At 39.5% G+C, this 24,353-nt stretch overlaps 2 long non-coding RNA genes across 3 annotated transcripts in view; both read right to left on the minus strand.

The window, feature by feature from the left end:
* Window positions 1-2,950, minus strand: part of LOC108349242 (uncharacterized) — a 67,975-nt gene extending 65,025 nt beyond the window's left edge. Inside the window, exon 1 of the long non-coding RNA XR_001842751.3 lies at window positions 2,722-2,950. This is a non-coding gene — a long non-coding RNA (uncharacterized LOC108349242). The remainder of the gene's footprint in view (window positions 1-2,721) is intronic.
* Window positions 2,951-3,562: 612 nt separating this feature from the next.
* Window positions 3,563-24,353, minus strand: part of LOC103690886 (uncharacterized) — a 40,639-nt gene continuing 19,848 nt past the window's right edge. The window contains exons 4-11 of one of the 2 annotated variants that reach the window (XR_010061342.1): window positions 19,658-19,818; window positions 17,605-17,697; window positions 16,310-16,394; window positions 14,952-15,055; window positions 14,483-14,626; window positions 5,833-5,996; window positions 5,080-5,243; window positions 3,567-3,715 (exon numbers count right to left, since the gene is read on the minus strand). This is a non-coding gene — a long non-coding RNA (uncharacterized LOC103690886). Of the gene's footprint in view, window positions 3,716-5,079; window positions 5,244-5,832; window positions 5,997-14,482; window positions 14,627-14,951; window positions 15,056-16,309; window positions 16,395-17,604; window positions 17,698-19,657; window positions 19,819-24,353 lie in introns of both variants that reach the window. The other variant, XR_010061343.1, reaches the window with a different exon arrangement.

The raw sequence follows: 24,353 nt of genomic DNA on the forward strand, positions 1-24,353 counted from the left end.
TACAATGGGAAAAAGAATGCATCTTCAATAAATGGTGCTGGTATAACTGGAAGTCTGTGTGTATAAAAATGAAAATAGATACATATTTGTCACCTTGCACAAAGCTCAAGTCCAAGTGAATCAAGGACTTCAACATAAAAGCAGTTATACTGAATCTAATAGAAAAAAATGGGAAAGCACATGGAACTCACTGGCACGGGGAATGGGAGCTAGGGATTCCCAAAATACAACTCCAATGGCTCAGACTCTAAGATCAAGAATGGATAAATGGGACCTCATAAAACAGAAAAGCTTCTGTAAGGCAAAGGACACGGTCAAGAGGACAAAACAGCAACCTACAGATTGGGGAATAAAACTTCACTAACCCCACATCCTACAAAGGGCTAATTACTCAAAATATATAAAGAACTCAAGAAGCTAACCATCAAAGAAAACCGAACAACCCAATCAAAAAAAAAATGGGGTATAGAACTAAACAGAGAATTCACAACAGAGGAATTTCGAATGGCTGAGAAACACTTAAAGAAATGTTCAAAGTCATTAGTGACCAGAGAAATGCAAGTCAAAATGACCCTGATATTTCACCTTACACCAATCAGAATGGCTAAGATTAAAACCTCAGGTGACAGCACATGTTGGCAAGGATGTGGAGAAAGAACAAGACTCTTCCATTGCTGGTGGGATTGTAAACTGGTATAACCACTCAGAAAATCAATCTGGAGGTTTCTCAGAAAATTGGGAATAGATCTACCTGAAGCCCCATCAATATCACTCTTGGGGATATACCCAAAAGATGCCCCAGCAGGCCACAGGGGCATATGTTCATAGCAGCCTTATTTGTGAGCACCAGAAGCTGGAAACAACCCAGATGTCCCACAAGAGAAGAATAGCTGTGGTTCATTTACACAATGGAATACTACTCAGTTATTAAGAACAAGGGCATCTTGAGTTTTGCAGGCAAATGGATGGAACTAGAAAATAGCCTGAGTGAGATAACTCAGACCTAAAAGGACATGCACAGTATGTTCTCAGTAATAAGTGGATACTTGCCAAAAAAGTACAGAATAACCAGGACATAATCCACAGAACTCAAGAAGGTTAACAAGCAGAAGGGCCAAAGTGTGGATGCCTCAGTCCCACTTGAGAGGGAGAAGAAAGCAATCATGGTGGACAGAGGGAGGGAAAGACCTGAGTGGGAGACAGGACAGGGAGAGGTAAAGTGAAATGGGATCAGGTAATGGGAGGGGGAAACAGGAATGCAAACCTGAAGGCCAGCAGAAAGAATGGAAACAGGCAATCTTGGGAGGAGGAGGTGGAGGTGACCCTCTAGAATGTTCCAGAGACCTGAGAGGTGAGGTATCAAAGGGAGGTACCTTAGATGAAATGCCCTACAGTGGGGAGAGGGAACTCATAGAGTCCACCTCCAGCAGAAAGGCAGGGCACCAATTGGAAGAATGGGAGTTTTTCATGGTTTGAATATGGTTGGCCCAGGGAGTGGTAGTATTTGGAGGTGTTGCCTTGCTGGAATAGGTGTGTCACTGTGGGTGTGGGCTTTAAGACCCTCATCCTAGCTGCCTGGAAGTCAGTATTGTGCTAGCAGCCTTGATGAAAATACAGAACTTTCAGCTCCTCCCACAACATGCCTGCCTGGATCATGTTCCCACCTTGGTGATAATGGACTGAACCTCTGAACCTGTAAGCCAGCCCCAATTAGATGCTTTCCTTATAAGAATTACCTTGGTCATGATATATGTTCACAGCACTAAAACTCTAAGACAGAGTTGCCATCCTACAGTCAAAAACTCTGACCAAGAATTGCTCCTGTCTAAAAGAACTTCAGGGTCAAAAATGGAGACGAGACTGAGGGAAAGGAGGTCCAGTGACTAGTCCAACTTGGGATCCAGCTCAAGGGGAGGCTCCAAGGTCTGACATTATTACTAATGCTATGACATGCTTACAGGTATGAGCCTAGCATGGCTGCCCTCTGAGAGGCCCAACAAACAGCTGAAAGAGTCAGATGCAGATACTTACATCCACCCAATGGACAGAAGCTAGGAACCTCTGTGCTTGAGTTGGGGAAAGTCTGGAAGATCCTGAGCAGGAGGACCACCCCATAGGAAGATCAGCATTCTTAACTAACCTGGACTCTTGAGATTTCTCAGACACTGAGCCACCAACCAGGCAGCATAGACCAGCTGATATGAAACCCTGACACATATAGAGCAGAGGACTGTCAGGTTTGGCCTCAGGGAGAGAAGAGGCACCTAACCCTTGAAAGAGGTGGGTGGGGACAATCTCTTGGAGCTGGGTGAGGAGGTATAGAATGTGGGACAGTCAGAGGTTAGACTAGGAAGGAGATAACGACTGGACTATAAAAAAAGATTAGAGAATAAAAAAAAAGTTTGTTTTTCACTTTCCCAAATTATATCCTATAACCATAAAAGTACATATTCAAATGACCAAATTCTCAATACTCAGCTGCTGAGTTGCACTAAACTGAGTCAACAAACCTGTTCTTCTAGTACACACTTGCAAGGACTTTCCTCTTAGAAAACGAAACGCAGAGTACTCCGGATCACTAGACTAATTCACAATTCACCTTTAGGGAGTTTGTTTCTTGAATTATCCTGAGTAATCTCTACTTCAAAGGCCAATACTCTATCACACTTAGGATTATTTCTCCAGTCTTACAGGCCAACATTCTTTCAAAGTTATTTTTACCTTTTGCTCTGGAGTACTTTTTAACAGTGGAAGTATCAAATATTGCTTGTAACTGTAATAATTGCGTGTTCTGGGGACTGGAGATACGGCTTAGCAGTTACGAGCTGCTCTTCTAGAGGACCCAGATTTCCTTCTTAGCACCAACAGCAGAAGCTTACAACTGCCTGTAACTCCAGCTCAAGGGGAACTGACATCTTCTGTATTTTGAAGACACCTGCACACATAGACGCCTATACATAGATAAAAATAAAATTAAATCTTTTTTTTAAAGCACACAGTACTTTGGATTAAGAGGTAATGGTAACTGATATTTGCAGTAGTGAGATCTCCGCAGTTGCTAACATTCAGGTGACTAACATTAAGAAAGAAAACAGCATATTTCTTTCTTAATTTAATGATAAACTTGTGTTGTTGTGATAAACTGTAATATAATAAGCCATTGCATTGTAATGTATCATAAGAACAAAGAATTAGATACAACCAACCTGTTATGCATGAGACAGACTGAACTATCTCTATTCTAAACCAATATGAAGTTATTTATCAATGTCAAAGATTAATGTGGGTCTTAGTATACTAAAAATATGCAACTTTAAAAGCTTAAAACTCAATTTAGGCAACAATGTAATATATATAATGTAGATTATATGCCCGTCAGCTCTGAAATCAAACACATTAAAGCAATATTATATAGACTGACAACATATTTATATATTTAGGATATGTATGTGTAAATGTGTGTGTGTGTGTGTGTGTAAGAACAATTAAAGAAAAAGAAGTCATGAATTTGAGCGAAATCAAGGGGATACATGTGAGGGAGTAAAGAAAGGAAAAGAAGGGGGAAATTCTGATATATATATGTATATATATAATAAAAATAACAAATATATATATGCTGAGCATGGGATACATGCCTTTAATCTCAGCACTGGTGAGAGAGAGTCAGGCAGATCTCTTGTGAATTCCAGGTCTGCTTGATCTGCATAGGGAGATCCTATTGTAAAATAAAAGATACCTATGAAAGACAATGCTATATATTATTAATCCAACATAAAAATGTCAGTGTCCTGAAAAGTATAAAAATATGATCAGAGATACATAGTAAACAAGAAGGGAGCAAATATGGAAGTGGACAATGAAGCAGACATGATTTAACCCTCAGTACTATGAAGGGAAATGCATTTACATATGTGTATGCTTTGGTTATGACATAGTTTCAGGAACTATAAAACACCAGATGTAAGTTTATAAAGGTAGAGTTATCATGAAAACATTCTATCACACAAAAGAGCATGTGAGGAAAGATCTTTGAAACACTGTTACATTAATAATTCACATTGATCACTGATTGTGTACCTAATCACAAAAGTGATATGCAAATTAGTGCCAGGAGAGAGCCTGGAGAAGCAGAATCTTTAAAGGGAGACAATAATGAACAATAGCAAAATTTCCAATTGTAACTTTCACTCGGGTAGAGAGAAACCAATACATGTCTCCTAAACATACCTACCTGCAAACACAATAGCCAAACTCCTACAAATCAAAGTCTAATGAAAAACCTGGACAAAGTCAAAATCAGACATGATTAACCATCTTCCATTTTTTGAAAAAAAATCATTAAAAGCTAAATATTATTATTTGGAGTCTTTTGAAACCTCAAAGCCTGTACCCAGTAGCCTTGTTGGACAACTTTTCAAAGATCTTTCCATATATATATATATGTATGTATATATATATATATATCAAACATAAATATCATATATGTATATATATATGCTGAGCATGGGATACATGCTTTTAATCCCAGCACTGGGAAATAATAATAATAATAATAATAATAATAATAATAATAATAATAATATATTATATTAGGTACCTCTAATATAAAAGTGATTCCCTATGTCTCTTTCAACCATCTTTAGTTGTTATTGATCCCTCCTCTCTCACTCTTTTTCTGTTTTGCCAGCCTTCTTGCTTCCCCAGTTAGAGCTCTGCTCCCTCCTCACTCCCTAGTTAAAGCTCCTCTCCATACTCGATTCCCAGTTAAAGTCCCCATATACTACTCCTTGCCAAAAGGACTTGACACCCTACTCCACAAAACCTGTTCAGCCATGTGCATTGCTACTCTAGTCAAAATAGCTAGAAAAGAGAAACAACTTAAATGTCCTTCAGTTGGTGGCTGGATAATGAAACTGTGGTACTCATACACAATAGAATTCTAATCAACTGGAAAGAACAATGAAATAATGAAGTTTTGGGGGAAATAGATGGAAATCGAACATATGTAAAACAAAGAGAGGTAACTCAGACTGCGAATAATGCTATATATCTCTCTTATTTGGGTTTCTTAGCACTTACTTGGAGATGTTAGTCTGTAAGCTGGAGCAACAGCAGAAACCAACAAACTAAAAAGGGTCCACAGGGGGGTGGAGAGCTGTAAAGTCAGGGAAACAGCAGGACACGGGAACCTTGATATTTCTTAAGGAATTCAAAAAATAATACTCTTGCATGGTAGGAGTTATCTGAGGACATAGAAACAGAAAAAGATAGCAGGTGACTCATAACTTCAGACTCTCTGTGGTATAAACTTGCAGACAATTCAACAAAGCAGTAAGGTTTACATCCTCTAATATCTAAAAAATATAACTTACACACACACACACACACACACACACACACACACACACACACACACAGCTCATTAGGTCATATTTTTGCTGTTTATCCTTTCTAGCCTGGAAACAGCTTTGTTAAACCTTTCTTCCTTGAGTATAAAGTTGACATATCCTGGTTGCCATAGAAACCAGAATTTCATTAAAATTTCTCCCTTTGGTGTTACCTTTCCAGGGAAACCAGGAAATTCACATAAATCCTCATCTTACTGGAGTCCTAAGCCATAAGGTCAGGCTCTGAGTTCAAATGTTCACCTACATTTATAAAAAAATGACGATATATAGAAAGACGCAGGCAAAGGAGATTTTTGTTTTAGATTTTTGCAAGAATTGGGAAAAAGACATTCTTAGTTTTGCTATACCTTGCCTAAAGCAGTTTTATAGTTTGCTATAATTTACAGAAAAACAAAGGACATGAAATATGCACCTGTAGATTTACCTTTGAGCCCAAATTACCAGAGAGAAATGGCAAGTCTTTCTCCTGGGAGATCAGTAACCTCTCTGGTGCCAAGCTGGAGGACCGGGGTATCAGACAAGGGACCTACGTGGTGGAAGGAGAGAAACCTACCCCATCACGTTGTCCTCTGGCTTCCACACCCTCACCTGTGTACACAAAGAAACAAATAAAAGTATTTTTGAAGAAAAAAATATAAAGATAAAATGTGTGGACCTCAGAGGAAGAAAAACCAACAAGCAGTTTTGCCAGGGCCAGAGAAAGTTGAGGCTGCAATAGGACAGATATTCCTTTGAAAGTTTGTGGGGACAAAATGGTTGCTGAGAGCATAAACAAGCCCGACAAAGTACACTGTGCTCTTGAGTAATAAACAGGTGAAACTGAGCATATCATACTTGGGAATCTGCTCAACTAGTTACACTAAAAACATGCCATCACTGAATAATGTTTTCAGAACTCATATTTATAAAACTACATTAAAAACTTCAAAAACAAATCAGTATGTTTGCAGAGATAGAGCGTAAACAAGCCCAGAGTTTGTTATACATAGTCACTCACATTAGGGACATATTGTGACACGGCACCTCCTGCTATGTATAAGCTAAGATGCCATTCCTGTGTGGGCAGTCCTATACAAGGATAGGAAAATAAAGAGTCCTCAGAAGCAGTGGCACACAGTTCTGATTTGGACTGTTTACCTAGGTTGTCAACTACCTGTTTGTATTTTAGCTACGAAGATAATGGCACTAGACCCTCACTTGGAAACTTCAACAGAAAATCAGCTCTAATATGTTTTTTTTTGGGGGGGGGGTTTCCTTTCTTTTTTTTTTACATTTTATTTTTTTTATTAACTTGAGTATTTCTTATATACATTTCGAGTGTTATTCCCTTTCCTGGTATCCGGGCAAACATCCCCCTCCCCCCTCCCCCCTCCCCTTCCTTATGGGTGTTCCCATCCAAACCCTCCCCCCATTGCCGCCCTCCCCCCACAGTCTAGTTCACTGGGGGTTCAGTCTTAGCAGGACCCAGGGCTTCCCCTTCCACTGGTGATCTTACTAGGATATTCATTGCTACCTATGAGGTCAGAGTCCAGGGTCAGTCCATGTATAGTCTTTAGGTAGTGGCTTAGTCCCTGGAAGCTCTGGTTGCTTGGCATTGTTGTACATATGGGGTCTCGAGCCCCTTCAAGCTCTTCCAGTTCTTTCTCTGATTCCTTCAACGGGGGTCCTATTCTCAGTTCAGTGGTTTGCTGCTGGCATTCGCCTCTGTATTTGCTGTATTCTGGCTGTGTCTCTCAGGAGCGATCTACATCTGGCTCCTGTCGGCCTGCACTTCTTTGCTTCATCCATCTTGTCTAATTGGGTGGCTGTATATGTATGGGCCACATGTGGGGCAGACTCTGAATGGGTGTTCCTTCAGTCTCTGTTTTAATCTTTGCCTCTCTATTCCCTGCCAAGGGTATTCTTGTTCCCCTTTTAAAGAAGGAGTGAAGCATTCACATTTTGATCATCCGTCTTGAGTTTCATTTGTTCTAGGCATCTAGGGTAATTCAAGCATTTGGGCTAATAGCCACTTATCAATGAGTGCATACCACGTAGGTCTTTCTGTGATTGGGTTAGCTCACTCAGGATGATATTTTCCAGTTCCAACCATTTGCCTACGAATTTCATAAAGTCGTTGTTTTTGATAGCTGAGTAATATTCCATTGTGTAGATGTACCACATTTTCTGTATCCATTCCTCTGTTGAAGGGCATCTGGGTTCTTTCCACATTCTGGCTATTATAAATAAGGCTGCAATGAACATAGTGGAGCACGTGTCTTTTTTATATGTTGGGGCATCTTTTAGGTATATGCCCAAGAGAGGTATACCTGGATCCTCAGGCAGTTCAATGTCCAATTTTCTGAGGATCCTCCAGACTGATTTCCAGAATGGTTATACTAGTCTGCAATCCCACCAACAATGGAGGAGTGTTCCTCTTTCTCCACATCCTCGCCAGCATCTGTTGTTCCCTGAGTTTTTGATCTTAGCCATTCTCACTGGTGTGAGGTGAAATCTCAGGGTTGTTTTGATTTGCATTTCCCTTATGACTAAAGATGCTGAACATTTCTTTAGGTGTTTCTCAGCCATTCGGCATTCTTCAGCTGTGAATTCTTTGTTTAGCTCTGAACCCCATTTTTAATAGGGTTATTTGTTTCCCTGCGGTCTAACTTCTTGAGTTCTTTGTATATTTTGGATATAAGGCCTCTATCTGTTGTAGGATTGGTAAAGATCTTTTCCCAATCTGTTGGTTGCCGATTTGTCCTAACCACAGTGTCCTTTGCCTTACAGAAGCTTTGCAGTTTTATGAGATCCCATTTGTCGATTCTTGATCTTACAGCGTAAGCCATTGGTGTTTTGTTTAGGAAATTTTTTCCAGTGCCCATGTGTTCCAGATGCTTCCCTAGTTTTTCTTCTATTAGTTTGAGTGTGTCTGGTTTGATGTGGAGGTCCTTGATCCACTTGGACTTAAGCTTTGTACAGGGTGATAAGCATGGATCGATCTGCATTCTTCTACATGTTGACCTCCAGTTGAACCAGCACCATTTGCTGAAAATGCTATCTTTTTTCCATTGGATGGTTTTGGCTCCTTTGTCAAAAATCAAGTGACCATAGGTGTGTGGGTTCATTTCTGGGTCTTCAATTCTGTTCCATTGGTCTATCTGTCTGTCTCTGTACCAATACCATGCAGTTTTTATCACTATTGCTCTGTAATACTGCTTGAGTTCAGGGATAGTGATTCCCCCTGAAGTCCTTTTATTGTTGAGGATAGCTTTAGCTATCCTGGGTTTTTTGTTATTCCAGATAAATTTGCAAATTGTTCTGTCTAACTCTTTGAGGAATTGGATTGGTATTTTGATGGGGATTGCATTGAATCTGTAGATTGCTTTTGGTAAAATGGCCATTTTTACTATATTAATCCTGCCAATCCATGAGCATGGGAGATCTTTCCATCTTCTGAGGTCTTCTTCAATTTCCTTCTTCAGTGTCTTGAAGTTCTTATTGTACAGATCTTTTACTTGCTTTGTTAAAGTCACACCGAGGTACTTTATATTATTTGGGTCTATTATGAAGGGTGTCGTTTCCCTAATTTCTTTCTCGGCTTGTTTCTCTTTTGTATAGAGGAAGGCAACTGATTTATTTGAGTTAATTTTATACCCAGCCACTTTGCTGAAGTTGTTTATCAGCTTAAGTAGTTCTCTGGTGGAACTTTTGGGATCACTTAAATATACTATCATATCATCTGCAAATAGTGATAATTTGACTTCTTCTTTTCTGATCTGTATCCCCTTGACCTCCTTTTGTTGTCTGATTGCTCTGGCTAGAACTTCAAGAACTATATTGAATAAGTAGGGAGAGAGTGGGCAGCCTTGTCTAGTCGCTGATTTTAGTGGGATTGCTTCAAGTTTCTTTCCATTTAGTTTAATGTTAGCAACTGGTTTGCTGTATATGGCTTTTACTATGTTCAGGTATGGGCCTTGAATTCCTATTCTTTCCAGGACTTTTATCATGAAGGGGTGTTGAATTTTGTCAAATGCTTTCTCAGCATCTAATGAAATGATCACGTGGTTTTGTTCTTTCAGTTTGTTTATATAATGGATCACGTTGATGGTTTTCCGTATATTAAACCATCCCTGCATGCCTGGGATGAAGCCTACTTGGTCATGGTGGATGATTGTTTTGATGTGCTCTTGGATTCGGTTTGCCAGAATTTTGTTGAGTATTTTTGCGTCGATATTCATAAGGGAAATTGGTCTGAAGTTCTCTTTCTTTGTTGTGTCTTTGTGTGGTTTAGGTATAAGAGTAATTGTGGCTTTGTAGAAGGTATTCGGTAGTGATCCATCTGTTTCAATTTTGTGGAATAGTTTGGATAATATTGGTATGAGGTCTTCTATGAAGGTTTGATAGAATTCTGCACTAAACCCGTCTGGACCTGGGCTCTTTTTGGTTGGGAGACCTTTAATGACTGCTTCTATTTCCTTAGGAGTTATGGGGTTGTTTAACTGGTTTATCTGTTCCTGATTTAACTTCGGTACCTGGTATCTGTCTAGGAAATTGTCCATTTCCTGAAGATTTTCAAGTTTTGTTGAATATAGGTTTTTATAGTAAGATCTGATGATTTTTTTAATTTCCTCTGAATCTGTTGTTATGTCTCCCTTTTCATTTCTGATTTTGTTAATTTGGATGCACTCTCTGTGTCCTCTCGTTAGTCTGGCTAAGGGTTTATCTATCTTGTTGATTTTCTCAAAGAACCAACTTTTGGTTCTGTTGATTCTTTCTATGGTCCTTTTTGTTTCTACTTGGTTGATTTCAGCTCTGAGTTTGATTATTTCCTGCCTTCTACTCCTCCTGGGTGTATTTGCTTCTTTTTGTTCTAGAGCTTTTAGGTGTGCTGTCAAGCTGCTGACATATGCTCTTTCCTGTTTCTTTCTGCAGGCATTCAGCACTATGAGTTTTCCTCTTAGTACAGCTTTCATTGTGTCCCATAAGTTTGGGTATGTTGTACCTTCATTTTCATTAAATTCTAAAAAGTTTTTAATTTCTTTCTTTATTTCTTCCTTGACCAGGTTATCATTGAGTAGAGCATTGTTCAATTTCCAAGTATATGTGGGCATTCTTCCTTGATTGTTATTGGAGACCAGTTTTAGGCCGTGGTGGTCCGATAGCACGCATGGGATTATTTCTATCTTTCTGTACCTGTTGAGGCTCGTTTTTTGACCAATTATATGGTCAATTTTGGAGAAAGTACCATGAGGAGCTGAGAAGAAGGTATATCCTTTTGCTTTAGGATAGAATGTTCTATAAATATCCGTTAAGTCCATTTGGCTCATGACTTCTCTTAGTCTGTCTACATCTCTGTTTAATTTCTGTTTCCATGATCTGTCCATTGATGAGAGTGGGGTGTTGAAATCTCCCACTATTATTGTGTGAGGTGCAATGTGTGTTTTGAGCTTTAGTAAGGTTTCTTTTACATATGTAGGTGCCCTTGTATTTGGGGCATAGATATTTAGGATTGAGAGTTCATCTTGGTGGATTTTTCCTTTGATGAATATGAAGTGTCCTTCCTTATCTTTTTTGATGACTTTTAGTTGAAAATTGATTTTATTTGATATTAGAATGGCTACTCCAGCTTGCTTCTTCTGACCATTTGCTTGGAAAATTGTTTTCCAGCCATTCACTCTGAGGTAATGTCTGTCTTTGTCTCTGAGGTGTGTTTCCTGTAGGCAGCAGAATGCAGGGTCCTCGTTGCCTATCCAGTTTGTTAATCTATGTCTTTTTATTGGGGAGTTGAGGCCATTGATGTTGAGAGATATTAAGGAATAGTGATTATTGCTTCTCGTTATATTCATATTTGGATGTGAGGTTATGTTTGTGTGCTTTCATTCTCTTTGTTTTGTTGCCAAGATGATTAGTTTCTTGCTTCTTCTAGGGTATAGCTTGCCTCCTTATGTTGGGCTTTACCATTTATTATCCTTTGTAGGGCTGGATTTGTAGAAAGATATTGTGTAAATTTGGTTTTGTCATGGAATATCTTGGTTTCTCCATCTATGTTAATTGAGAGTTTTGCAGGATACAGTAACCTGGACTGGCATTTGTGTTCTCTTAGGGTCTGTATGATATCTGTCCAGGATCTTCTGGCCTTCATAGTTTCTGGCGAGAAGTCTGGTGTGATTCTGATAGGTCTGCCTTTACATGCTACTTGACCTTTTTCCCTTACTGCTTTTAATATTCTTTATTTATTTTGTGCATTTGGTGTTTTGACTATTATGTGACGGGAGGTGTTTCTTTTCTGGTCCAATCTATTTGGAGTTCTGTAGGCTTCTTTTATGCCTATGGGTATCTCTTTTTTTAGGTTAGGGAAGTTTTCTTCTATGATTTTGTTGAAGATATTTACTGGTCCTTTGAGCTGGGAGTCTTCACTCTCTTCTATACCTATTATCCTTAGGTTTGATCTTCTCATTGAGTCCTGGATTTCCTGTATGTTTTGGACCAGTAGCTTTTTCCGCTTTACATTATCTTTGACAGTTGAGTCAATGATTTCTATGGAATCTTCTGCTCCTGAGATTCTCTCTTCCATCTCTTGTATTCTGTTGCTGAAGCTCTTATCTACAGCTCCTTGTCTCTTCTTTTGGTTTTCTATATCCAGGGTTGTTTCCATGTGTTCTTTCTTGATTGCTTCTATTTCCATTTTTAATTCCTTCAACTGTTTGATTGTGTTTTCCTGGAATTCTTTCAGGGATTTTTGTGTCTCCTTTCTATGGGCTTCTACTTGTTAATTTATGTTTTCCTGGAATTCTTTCAGGGATTTTTGTGTCTCCTCTCTATGGGCTTCTACTTATTTATTTATGTTTTCCTGAAATTCTTTCAGGCATTTTTGTGATTCCTCTCTGTAGGCTTCTACTTGTTCTCTAAGGGAGTTCTTCACGTCTTTCTTGAAGTCCTCCAGCATCATGATCAAATATGATTTTGAAACTACATCTTGCGTTTCTGGTGTGTTTGGACATTCCATGTTTGTTTTGGTGGGAGAATTGGGCTCCGATGGTGCCATGTAGTCTTGGTTTCTGTTGCTTGGGTTCCTGCACTTGCCTCTCGCCATCAGATTATCTCTAGTGTTACTTTGTTCTGCTATTTCTGACAGTGGCTAGACTGTCCCTATAAGCCTGTGTGTCAGGAGTGCTGTAGACCTGTTTTACTGTTTTCTTTCAGCCAGTTATGGGGACAGAGTGTTCTGCTTTCGTGCGTGTAGTTTTTCCTCTGTACAGGTCTTCAGCTGTTCCTGTGGGCCTGTGTCTTGAGTTCACCAGGCAGGTCACTTGCAGCATACAAGTTGGTCTTAATCTTACCTGTGGTCCCGAGGCTCAAGTTTGCTCGCGGGGTGCTGCCCACGGGCTCTCTGCAGCGGCACCAACCAGGAAGACCTGTGCCGCCCCTTCCGGGAGCTTCAGTGCACCAGGGTTCCAGATGGCCTTTGGTGTTTTCCTCTGGCGTCCGAGATTTATGTACAGAGAGCAGTCTCTTCTGGTTTCCCAGGCTTGTCTGCCTCTCTGAAGGTTTAGCTCTCCCTCCCACGGGATTTGGGTGCAGAGAACTGTTTATCTGGTCTGTTTCCTTCAGGTTCTGGCGGTGTCTCAGGCGCAGGGGTCCTGCCGCTCCTGGGCCCTCCCCCACGGGAGCCCAGAGGCCTTATACAGTTTCCTCTTGGGCCAGGGATGTGGGCAGGGGTGGGCAGTGTTGGTGGTCTCTTCCGCTCTGCAGCCTCAGGAGTGCCCACCTGACCAGGCGGTGAGGTCTCTTTCCCACGGGGTCTGGGCATAAGTTTTTCTCTGCGCTAACTCTAATACAATATTCTTTATACAATGGGCCTGTGAATTACTAAGCTCAACAAACTACATATCGATGTCACTGAAGGTCATACTGGATTAAATATATAGCTATATGAAATCAACAGGAATGGATGGCTCTCAGAGCAAATCACATGTTATCAACATGAGATTTTCCAGTTTAAGGAAGGGATAGTTAACCTCTTAATATTCAAGAGATCAAGAGATTCTGGACAAAAATATGCAGGTCTGAGTCTGTCAAGTACTGCTCCATAAGCTCAGCGATTTTAAATGATCTAGAAAACGTCATAATCCAGTAAGTTAAACTGAATGACAATGGCATGAAGGAATGAATATTAACCATGAGTTCTTTTTCTGATAACATAATTTTTGTATTGAATTATAATGGATTTAAGTTACTATTGTGAGTGAATAGATTTGAAATAACATTATTTTCAAAGATATGCAGACAGGAGTTGCATAAGTAAAAACTGTTGGGATTCTTCATATCAAAATATTTCAAGACAAATAAACAAAAAACTGATACGTAATTCAGGAAGGTGGTCACAGATCTGTGTCAAAGTATCCATCTTCCAAAGAGCAACTACCTCTTAACATTTCTTTCTGGAAAGCACAGTAATAGATTTGACATTTCTACACAATAATAATACACATAATACACACAGCAATAGATCATAGTGAGAAGTCCAGTCAGCATATCCAGGTGGCAAGAACCACCAACCAAAACAGTTCACAATCACAACCCTGTGACTCAGAGGATCTATACTGCTCACAGAAAAAGAATAAGGCAATTATGTGTATCACCATATCTGCATGGTGATTTTCCTAGATAATAGCTTGAACTATATTTCATACTTGAATTAGTTTGCTCATGAAGCTTCACATCATTGAAGGTGCTCTACTTCACATTTTAGAGGCTGGGCTCACCTCCATTGTGTGCATCCATGTGCACATATTTCCACTATATACCCCATAGAGTATATTATGAGCATTCCTCTAAAAACCTGCTTTCTGAGGGTTTGTGGGAGTATATGAAGGGATCACCTGTTTAACAAGAAACCAGAGATAAATCAGGGAATATTCTCCAGTCAGATGTTCTGGAGTAACTAATGGAGTACAAGGCTGACTTGTGCCTGTGTGTCCCTATGTTGATGTTTGAACATAAAATGATCCCCAAACTCACATATGTTAAGGACTTGGCCTCACTCGGTGGAATTAATTTTAAGTATTGCATATTTTAAAGATGGGGCCTACCTGAAGGAAATGGGTCACTTGTGGGCATGCTTGTAGAAAATTATTTTGTCCTTGGCCCCTTCCTAAAATGTCTTCTGTCTTCATGATGCTATCAGCTGTGAGTTCCATGTTCCAGTGCCAGGAAAGTAGGAGGGTCAGAGGAGGCTGAAGGTCAAAGAGATTGTGAGGAGCTACATGAAGATAGGACACAGTTTATTTCCTAGAATGGGATGCTAGGCAGACAATGGCCTGCAGGTATCCACACATATGGCCAACACACATGGGCCACATACATGCTGGCATAGATGCACATGCAAACTGGCACACAGGCTTAGAAACAGACATACAGGCAAGCTGGGAGGGCAAAGGTTAAAACTAAAGCTCAGACTAAGCCTAAGCCTCATGGTTTTAAGGTCACATTTATATAAAACCCACATAAAGGTAGGATTTTGCCAGAAATAGCTATATGACAGATTACATCACTGTTTACCTTGGGGATTCTCAGAACATCTGCTGCCAGCCACTTTGTAATGACCAAGAGCCTCCTCCCCAAGACGTTCCACTTCAACATTTGTTTCATATCAGGTCTCCAACCTGTGTAAAACATAAATTGTTTCTTATAGCCCAATGTTCCCCCAAAGCACCATCAGTCACATGCTTTCACCCTCATTGGATTAGCTTTGCCTCATTTCCGTAGTGATAGATCTGAGCCAACCTCATGATCAAACCTCTGAAAGAATGGGCCACAAAACATCATTCTTCCTTGCTAGCTGTTTTCTCAAGTGTTTGCCACAATGCTGAAAAGGTTTGACTGTTACAGCTCCCCTCAAAAGTTATATAGACATATTCATCTCTTCATTTTCCCAAACAGGGAAGAATGAGGTTCCTTCAAAATTTTAACTTTTGCTCTACAGAGTTATAGTAAACAAACTTCTCTCTTCCTGTCTTCTGTTCTGCCCATACTCTTATTTTATGAAGTTTGTGAGTCATCATTTAAAGCCAGCTCATACCACATTTACCAACCTGAAGGAACTCTCATTTGTCTTTCTTCAGGGTGAATCACTAAACACTAAAACAAGGTACACTCAGGAGCTGTGGAAAAGGTAACTTGAGGGAAGGGTATGTTTTTCAACAAAAGAGATTAATCCATTTCAAAGATTGGCAAGCACCAGGGGATTCTCTCAAACCATCCCATGAAGCTGCCCTGTCACCTCATTTTGCAATTCCTTTTGAGCTTCAGTACAAGTTGATATGTTTAGGTTAATGGACATGGCTCAAACAGTTTAAATCCATCCCCGAATTCTCAGAGGTCCTTGAGTTTATAAAACTACCCAGCATTTAAAAATATTTTTAAAATACAAACTCGAACAATCCAAAAATGAATAGTAAGGTCAGAATTCACTGCAAGCATTTCTTCCATTGCAAATTCACAGGCTAGTGAGGTTCATCAATAGAATAAGGGTCCCAAGAAATTTCATAATATTTACTAAACTATTCTCATGACATTGGAGTTACCTATTTTTAGCCATGGTAGCAGCATCTTTATATATTATTAACATATATAACACTTGGAGGCCAGAGATTGGCAGTGCATTTTCTAAGAGGAGGCCATGAACATTTATGAAAACAAACTTCTGTGTGTAAAATTCCCTTTCACATTAGCCAAATTTCATAAGAATGTATTTATATAACTTATGGAAGACTTGGTGAATGGGTATGTGGGATTAGGGAGCTGAGGGTGACTTGCTGAGCTAAGGTTAAGGGATCTCACTGGGATTCTCTATGTGTAGAATTCTCTCATTGTATTTGATCAAGTGACTTTACTGGCATGATAGGATGGAAGCTTACTTGTACAAAGCTGCCAATATCATCAATTTTTCGTGTTGTTTCCTCATTAAACAGTTTCTGTTCTTAGCAATGCATAGTTTTGATCCTGTAGCAAGAAATATCAGTTAACTTGAATTTCATTGTACTTCATTGCATTCATCATCATTAATGTAATTAATAATGCATTACTGAAATAATTATTACATTAATAATGTAATTCATTAACATTGAATTCCATGCTATAAGAAGTGTGTGACTTATTCTTTTCATTATTTTTTTACTCTTCAAATTCTTATTTTTTATTTTTTATATATTTATTGAGAATTCCACAAATGACTACTATACTTAAACCATTTCTGCTGCTTCCTCCCTCTTGTTCCCCTCTTGCCCCTCACTGGCTCCCAAATTCATGATCTCTCTTTTTAAATTATTATCATAACATGGATATATAAAATTAACCTACTGGGTCCATGCAGGGATTTTTGTATGTAAATATGCTTGAGGCTGACCACTTGGGGATGAATAATCTATCCAGGGTCTCATCCATGTAGAAAACTGATTCTCCCCCTCTTAACAGCCATTAATTTCTTATGAATCTTCAATTAGAGTTGAGGCTTCGTGAGATGTCTCCTATCCACACTGATGTGGCAATTGGTGTGGTCATTGTGCAGGTCATGTTTAGATTATCATAGTGTTACCATTTCGTGGGTGCAACTCCTTATCATATAGAGAAGATGCTATCATGTTGCAAATGCCCTGGTCCTCTGGCTTTTATCTTTCTGCTCCTACTCCCTCAATGATTCTTGCGCTTTAATAGTAGCTGGATCAAGCAGGGTTGGCACTCCATGGTCTCTGGTTCTCTGTATTTTGACCAGTTATGGATTTTTGTAAGTTTCAATGAGGGGTAAAAGATATATTTATCTGTATAGATAAGGATATGTATTTAGAAGACAGTTCTCAATTATGTTGGCTTAGAAGAGAGGTACTGGCAGGTTCTATGACCTTACCAGCCAAGGATAGATTTACAGTAGAAGACATGAATTACATGCAATTAAATGTTCCTTAAGTCACATTAGACAGCTGTTTGTTACCCTTAGTGGTATTTACTTATGCATGTTTTTACCATGCTATTCATTGTTATGGGTCCTAGGCTATACAGCTTTGTGAAACTTGACTATTCTCCCATGGCACATTACAAAGCACCTTTGGATTCTATGAGAACTTGTCTTCAGGGTTGAAACTTCCAGGTTAGTTTCATTCTGCCTCCTCTGAGTCCTTTGCCTGAAGTGTGTGGTATATTAAGTAATAGGTCTTACCTTCAGGTTCTGATAGGTAACCAAGGACATTGGCCATAGTTTATTTGGGGGGGGGCATCTCTTGGACTTCCAAAATGATTGAATTCTGCAAAGCTATGAAGAAAAAATAAAATGATGAAATTTACAGACAAATGGATGGGACTAGAAAATGACACAGCAAAAGGAAACCCAGACGCGCAGAAGGACAAAGCCTGGAAGTAGTTTCTATTTGTCTATTCTAGCTGTGAAACTTTAGATGTGATTTTTATAACCTAACCACAGAAACCAGGAAAGTGAAAATGGGACCATGGGGTTAGATCTCTAAGATAATGGGACAGCAGGACACAAATGTTACTGGAAAGGAAATGGGAAAAGTGGGGGAAACTGTAGGGGTGGTTCTGATGTTATTGTCCTGTTCCCCAATTGGTTCTTGATCTGTCACTAAAGAAGCCACAGCCAATTGCTGGGAGGAAGAGATAGATGGGATGACTTCTACGTCCCTGGAGGCAAGCAGAGAAACACAAAGAAAGGAAAGCAGAGTTCATGATCCTTCTGATAGAGAAAGGATGACTAGGCAAGTGAGATCTCAAATGGAGTGGCCACACAGGCCACTCCCACAGGCAGGTGATCAGGGACTACATGTAACTCAGCAACTACAGTTTAGGGCAGGTAGAGAGGTGCAGAGATAAGAACACTAATAAGGACACACTTTTCCAGGTGGGAGATAAGTAATACCCAGCAATTGTGTCAAAAGGCAAGTTGAAATTGAACAACTGTGGGTGTCTGTATCTGTTCTCCATGGATTCAAGGAAAGCTGGGTGGGGGCTGGTAGCACAGCCTCTTTCTGGAGCTTAGGCAGGGTAGCAAAGCTACATGCAACAGGGAACTCTAACTGAAGAGGCAAAGAAGGCAGTACAGAGAGAGAAGAAGGGAAAGAGCACAAAGAATGATTGAAGATGCCCCAAGGAAACGTATCATTTTACTTAAATATATATTTAATATGGATAATATATTTAAGTGCATGTATATATGTCTATAAATGGTTTAAATGAAATATGCTATTTGGAGAAATAGTGCTCCAACTAAATGCCATAAACTGTCTAGCAAAAGCCGTAGAAATCTCCCTTTGAGTTCATATATGGTTTTTAATAATTTTTGAGATTATAGTATAATTACATTTCTCTTTTCTCTTTCTTCCTTCCAAACCTTCCCATGTGCTCCTCCTTGCTCTCTTTCAAAATCATGGTCTCTTCTTTTTCATTAATACTGCATGCATATGTGCATTTACATATATATTCTTAAATATAGCCCATTCTGCCTGTATGCTACTCATATGTGTGTTTACAGGGCATACCACTGAGCACTGGACAAACTAATGGTGTGCTCCTTCCTGATTCTTGCTTATCTCAGTTGCCTGCAGTTATCTGTGGAGAGCTGAGGCCTTGTGGAATTTTCCCAGTCTACTGTGGCATGTCCATTGGTGTCATCCTTGTCTACCTTCTATTTGGGCAGTTATGTTGGTGAGATTTTATGAGTGGAGCTTCTGACGGTACTGGAAGACACACACTCATAGTAAACACTATTTAAACTATTAAAGAAGTAGCAAATATCGACATCTTGTTTTGATCTTAAGAGGGAAGTTTAGAGTCTGTCACCACTTACAATGGGGTAATGGACAACTCTTTTTGGAAATTCCGTTTACTAAATACATTTTCCACTTTCACTGAAGCTGCTAGCTATCGTATTAAAGCAGTATTTCTCAACCTTCCTAATGCTGTGACCCTATGATATAGTTCCTCATGTTGCAGTGAACCACAACCATAAAGTGATTTCATGGCTGCTTCAGAATTGTAATTTTGCTACTGTGATGAATCATAATGTGAATATCTGATATTCAAGATGTCTGCTATGTGATCCCCAAAGGGGACATGATATATGTATATGTAGGTGTATGTGTATAGTGTGTATGTATATATATGTATATGTACATATGTATATGACTGGAAAGACTAAGGGATTAGGAAATGAATTTTGGGAATAATGATTGACAGTCCATGAGACCCCTGGCACATACCAGCAACATAAATAATTTCTCCTGGTTTTGGTGATTTGAGACTGACTGACATCAAATCTTCATATGCACAGTTCTTGCCTTTGTTCCATTATTCAAAAACAAACTGTTAACTCCCCCATGATTAAGTCAGGGATGAATGAGAGGTTCTGTCTCCTCTGTTCCTAAAAAAGTCATGCACAAATTCAGTTAATTTCTTTCCACATATTACTTTATTTTGTCTTAAATCACAATGCATTTGAATGGGAAGCCAGAGTTTTTGTTAAAATGTACACCTAGAAGACCATTCTCTATGGTGTCTTCTCCAAATTAAATAACATATGGACCCACAGGGAAGAATACCAACTCTAACTTCCAAAATAGTTACAATGCACTTCTTGTGTTCAGTGTCCCACTCTTACCTAATAACGAAGAACAACTCTCTATTTCAGTACAGAGCACATTGGCCTATTTCAAAATGTTTGTTTTGCTAGTTGGCTTTTTGGTCAACCTGATAAAACCTGGACACACCTAGGAAGAGAAAATCTCCATGAAAGAAGGGTATCCATGAGACTGGCCTGCGGGCATGTCCACAGGGGATTTTCTTGATTACTAATTGGTATAGGAGGCCCCGCCCACTGTGGGAAGTGCCAAGCCTACAAGGTAGGCCCTGACTCTATAAGAAGGGTAGATGTACGAAAGAAGTGGGAACAGAGACTGAATGTAGGGCCATTCAGAGCCTGTCCCACCTGAGGATCCAGCCCATATGCATACAGCCACCAAACATAGACAATATTGATGAAGCTAAGAAGTGCATGCTGACATGAGCTGTCTCCTGAGAGGTTCTGCCAGAGCCTGACAAATACAGAAGTGAATGTTAGCAGCCAGCCAGAGAACTGAGAACGGGGTCCCCATTGGAGGATTTAGAGAAAGAGTTCAAGGAGCTGAAGGGGCTTGCAACCCCATAAAAACAACAACATCAACCAACCAGAGCTCCCAAGGACTAAACCACCATCGAAAGACTATACATGGACTGACCCATGACTCAAGCTGCACATGTAACAGAGGATGGCCTTATTGGGCACCATTGTAAAGATAAGCCCTTGGTCCTTCCAAGGCTGGACCCACCAGTGTAGGGGAATATCAGGGTGAGGAGGCAGGAAGGGGTAGGTGGATGTGTGTGGGAACATCCTCATAGACTAAGGCGCAGGGGTATGGGATGGCGGCTTATGGATGGGAAACCAGGAAAGGCGATAACATTTGAAATGTACATAAAAAATATCCAAGAAAAAAAAGTGGGAACAAGTCATTATAAGCAGCCTCTCTGTGTTTCTTTCTGCTTTATGTTCATGCCTTGAGTTTCTCCCTTGGCTTCCCCCAGTGATGGGCTTATAGCCAAATAAACTCATTCTCCAAACAAACTGGTTTTGATTAATATTTTATAATACCACAAAAGTAAACTTGGGCATTGTTTACCAATGCCTTGGAACCTAATTTCCAGAAACCATATGGAGGTAGGCCAAAAATTTGGAGTCACAATGGAAAGGAAATACATAAGTAGAAATATTATGATGGTAGATAAAATAAAATTTAAGCGTAAACTTATAAAACATACAGACATGTTAAAAATTTTGTACCACTCTTTATATAGAGATTTTTTTTTAATGCAGCAAATAGCACCACAGTCCGAAGAAATGCTTTTGATCTTTCTTTCAGGTTCTCAATTAAACAGCACTGGCCTGGTGCAGAGAGCACCTTGGTTGAGATGGCAACAGTAGCAAAAAAGATGCAGGAAGGGACCTGTTATCGGCTCCACTCTCCCTATAACATTCGCGATCAAACTGAAGCAGCAGCCAAAGGAAAAATGGTGACATGAGAAGCCAAGATGAGGCAGCAGAACATGAGAGGAATAGTGGATTTATATATTCAAATATGTCCTCACTAATACCTGATTGTCAGTAGCATAGTTTATGTACAGACCACAAGGGACAGAGAGTCTTAATCCTATCACTAAGAACAGCTGGTGGCATTCATGAAAACTAAGACAAAAGATCCTTTCCCAAGAAACCTATAATGCTACAAGCACAGAAATGTCATAGAAAGGTCTAATTCAGTGACTAGAAAACACACAGAACTCTACTTTCCAAAGTCATACACTACAATGGCAGAATAAATAAATACAATGATTGGAATATTCTAAGGAAGAGGGCTAACAACAAAATTCACAAATGTTTTAACATCCAATCTTTTACAACGTAAGTCAACAAATGAATTGAGTGTGCTATTTGGATTGTCACGGTTTATTCCCTAATAGAAATGTATTGGAGCTTAGTGATCCTCAATTTCTATTTTTATATACTGCCAGTATTATGGCGGAGTTGAAAAATTGGGGGAAATGTACGACTTTTTTTAAAAAGCAATAGGCAAGTTAGGAACACAATTTGAATAATTCTATTTGAAGGGAAGTACCCTCTGTGTAGAGATAATATTGCTCTCAGAAACCTCTGTTAGGAAACAAATTCCAATGCAAAGTGGCCATATAGGTATTTCAGGAAGGAGTGCTGTGAATTATTGTATTCAAGATATCATGTAACTATTGTGCTCATGAACACACAGTCATAGTAGTTAGCTGTGGAGCCACCATCATTCCATCATAGATAAGGGAGAGGCTCATGCCTTAAGCATCCCTGAAGAACAGCCAGTTAATGGCTACTGGGGTGGGGAGAGAATCATATTTCCTGGTGATACAGTCACCTTTAAGTTTATCCACCTATGTTCATGCAACTGAAAGCAAATGCAGCAGGCCACAGAAAAGACATGAAAATAGATGAGGAATGATTCAGTAAGAAGGGTTTTGTGGTTGTAGAAGGAGAATAAGAGTATAAAGGGGGACTTGTGAACAAGGTACATTATACATTACATGAGAACATTGTAAAAATGCCCTACTACAGTGCGTTTTAGCAAACCTTCACTCCATTCACTTTCACCAAATTCCTCCCCAATCATTGCACCACAATTGCCTCGAACGCCTATGTGCTGTCCTTAAACCCACTGAGTCTGCTTACCGTAATTTTTTAATTAATTTTGTTATACAATATATTTTGGTCATATTCTTTCCCATACTGCCTAGATCTGTATCTACCAAACTTCATGTTCTTTCTCTCTGCTGTCCAAAAAGAAATAAAAATACAAGCACACTTAAAAAGAATCTTAGTAGAACAAAAAACATCAAAACAAATCTAAAAGTACACAAAAATCATCCAGTCCCTTTGGTGTTAGCTAACTATGCCTTAGGTTAGAGCATTTGATATATGCAGAGACACATCATTGGGGAAACTGATTTTATCCTTTCCAAGAAAGTATTAATGACAAATATGTAATTTTAAAGTAATGTTTTAAAATTTATTATTTTAAGAAGATAGGAATAAATCCTATCTGGTGTACCACTGATAAGTGTGCCACATTCTCCAGTGGAACATTAAGAATGAGTGGTTTCTGAACCTGTCGTGAGGATTATTATACCTACTGTAATTTCAGTGACATGCTGCAATTTGGTAGTATTCTTCATGAATGAAGAATGAATCTAGGGACTCACACATGCTAGGCAAGCACTCTGCTAGTGGATACACCCGAGCCTTCTGACATTTTATACATGCTACAGGAAAAGAAAATAAACCCTTGTGGGGATAAAGGATAAACATATAGATGTTTAGAAAGATCTGATCCATGAAAGCAGACACTCAAAGGCTCCTGAACATTGTAGTTCTCTCACCTTGACTCAGAAAATCAAGCAAGGGAAAACACTGATGGTGACTCAGCCTTTTCAGGCTGCTTTCAGCAGGAGCTGCCAGAGTCTCTCTCCCACACAAGAAGAAGCAAGCTCCTGCATCTGAAAACTCATAAGCCAATTGTCAAAAAGAGACTCACAGAGACACAATAACATCACTGACTCCCTGTAGGTCTGTAATTGATTCATTGTTTAAAAGTTTGCTCCTCTAAACACATCTGATCCAGTTCTCAGAGCACAGCCTCATAAAGAGCCGGCATAAACACCAATCTGCTGTGTGTTTCCTCCATTAGGGCACTGTGAGTACAGGTTGAGGGGTCTGTGCAATTCCTTCTCAGGGAAAGAATCATTACTCAGCTGTCAAACATAAGGCAGAACCGAGTCAAGATAGGAGAAGTACCGAGTCAAGATAGGAGCAGTACTGAGTCAAGACTTGAGCAGTACCAAGTCAAGATATGAGCAGTACTGAGTCAAGACTTGAGCAGTACCAAGGCAAAATATGAGCAGTATTGAGTCAAGACATGAGCAGTACCAAAGCAAGATATGAGCAGTACGGAGTCAAGACATGAGCAGTACCAAGGCAAGACTTGAGCAGTACCAAGGCAAGATATGAGCAGTACCGAGTCAAGATATGAGGCACCACACAAAGGAATACAGGAGTTATATGTATTTTGTGGCCTTTTATGAGACAAGACTTTTCAGACACTATATAAAGTCAGTTTAGAATTGCCCATACGCTCCTATAGCCCTTCAAATTCATTCCTGGGAAGGACTTGCCCCCAACATTCTCCCTGATTGAGAGTAAAATGATAACAGCATTGCTAAGCTCTGACTTGGTGCTGATGGTTGACATAGCCCACACTCAGATCCGAGGATGCCAAAGAAATACAAAACGTAATGTATGACATTCCCTTTATTCCGTGCCTCAGTGAT

Source organism: Rattus norvegicus, chromosome X (genome assembly GCF_036323735.1).
Source record: "Rattus norvegicus strain BN/NHsdMcwi chromosome X, GRCr8, whole genome shotgun sequence".
Lineage (NCBI taxonomy): Eukaryota > Metazoa > Chordata > Mammalia > Rodentia > Muridae > Rattus > Rattus norvegicus.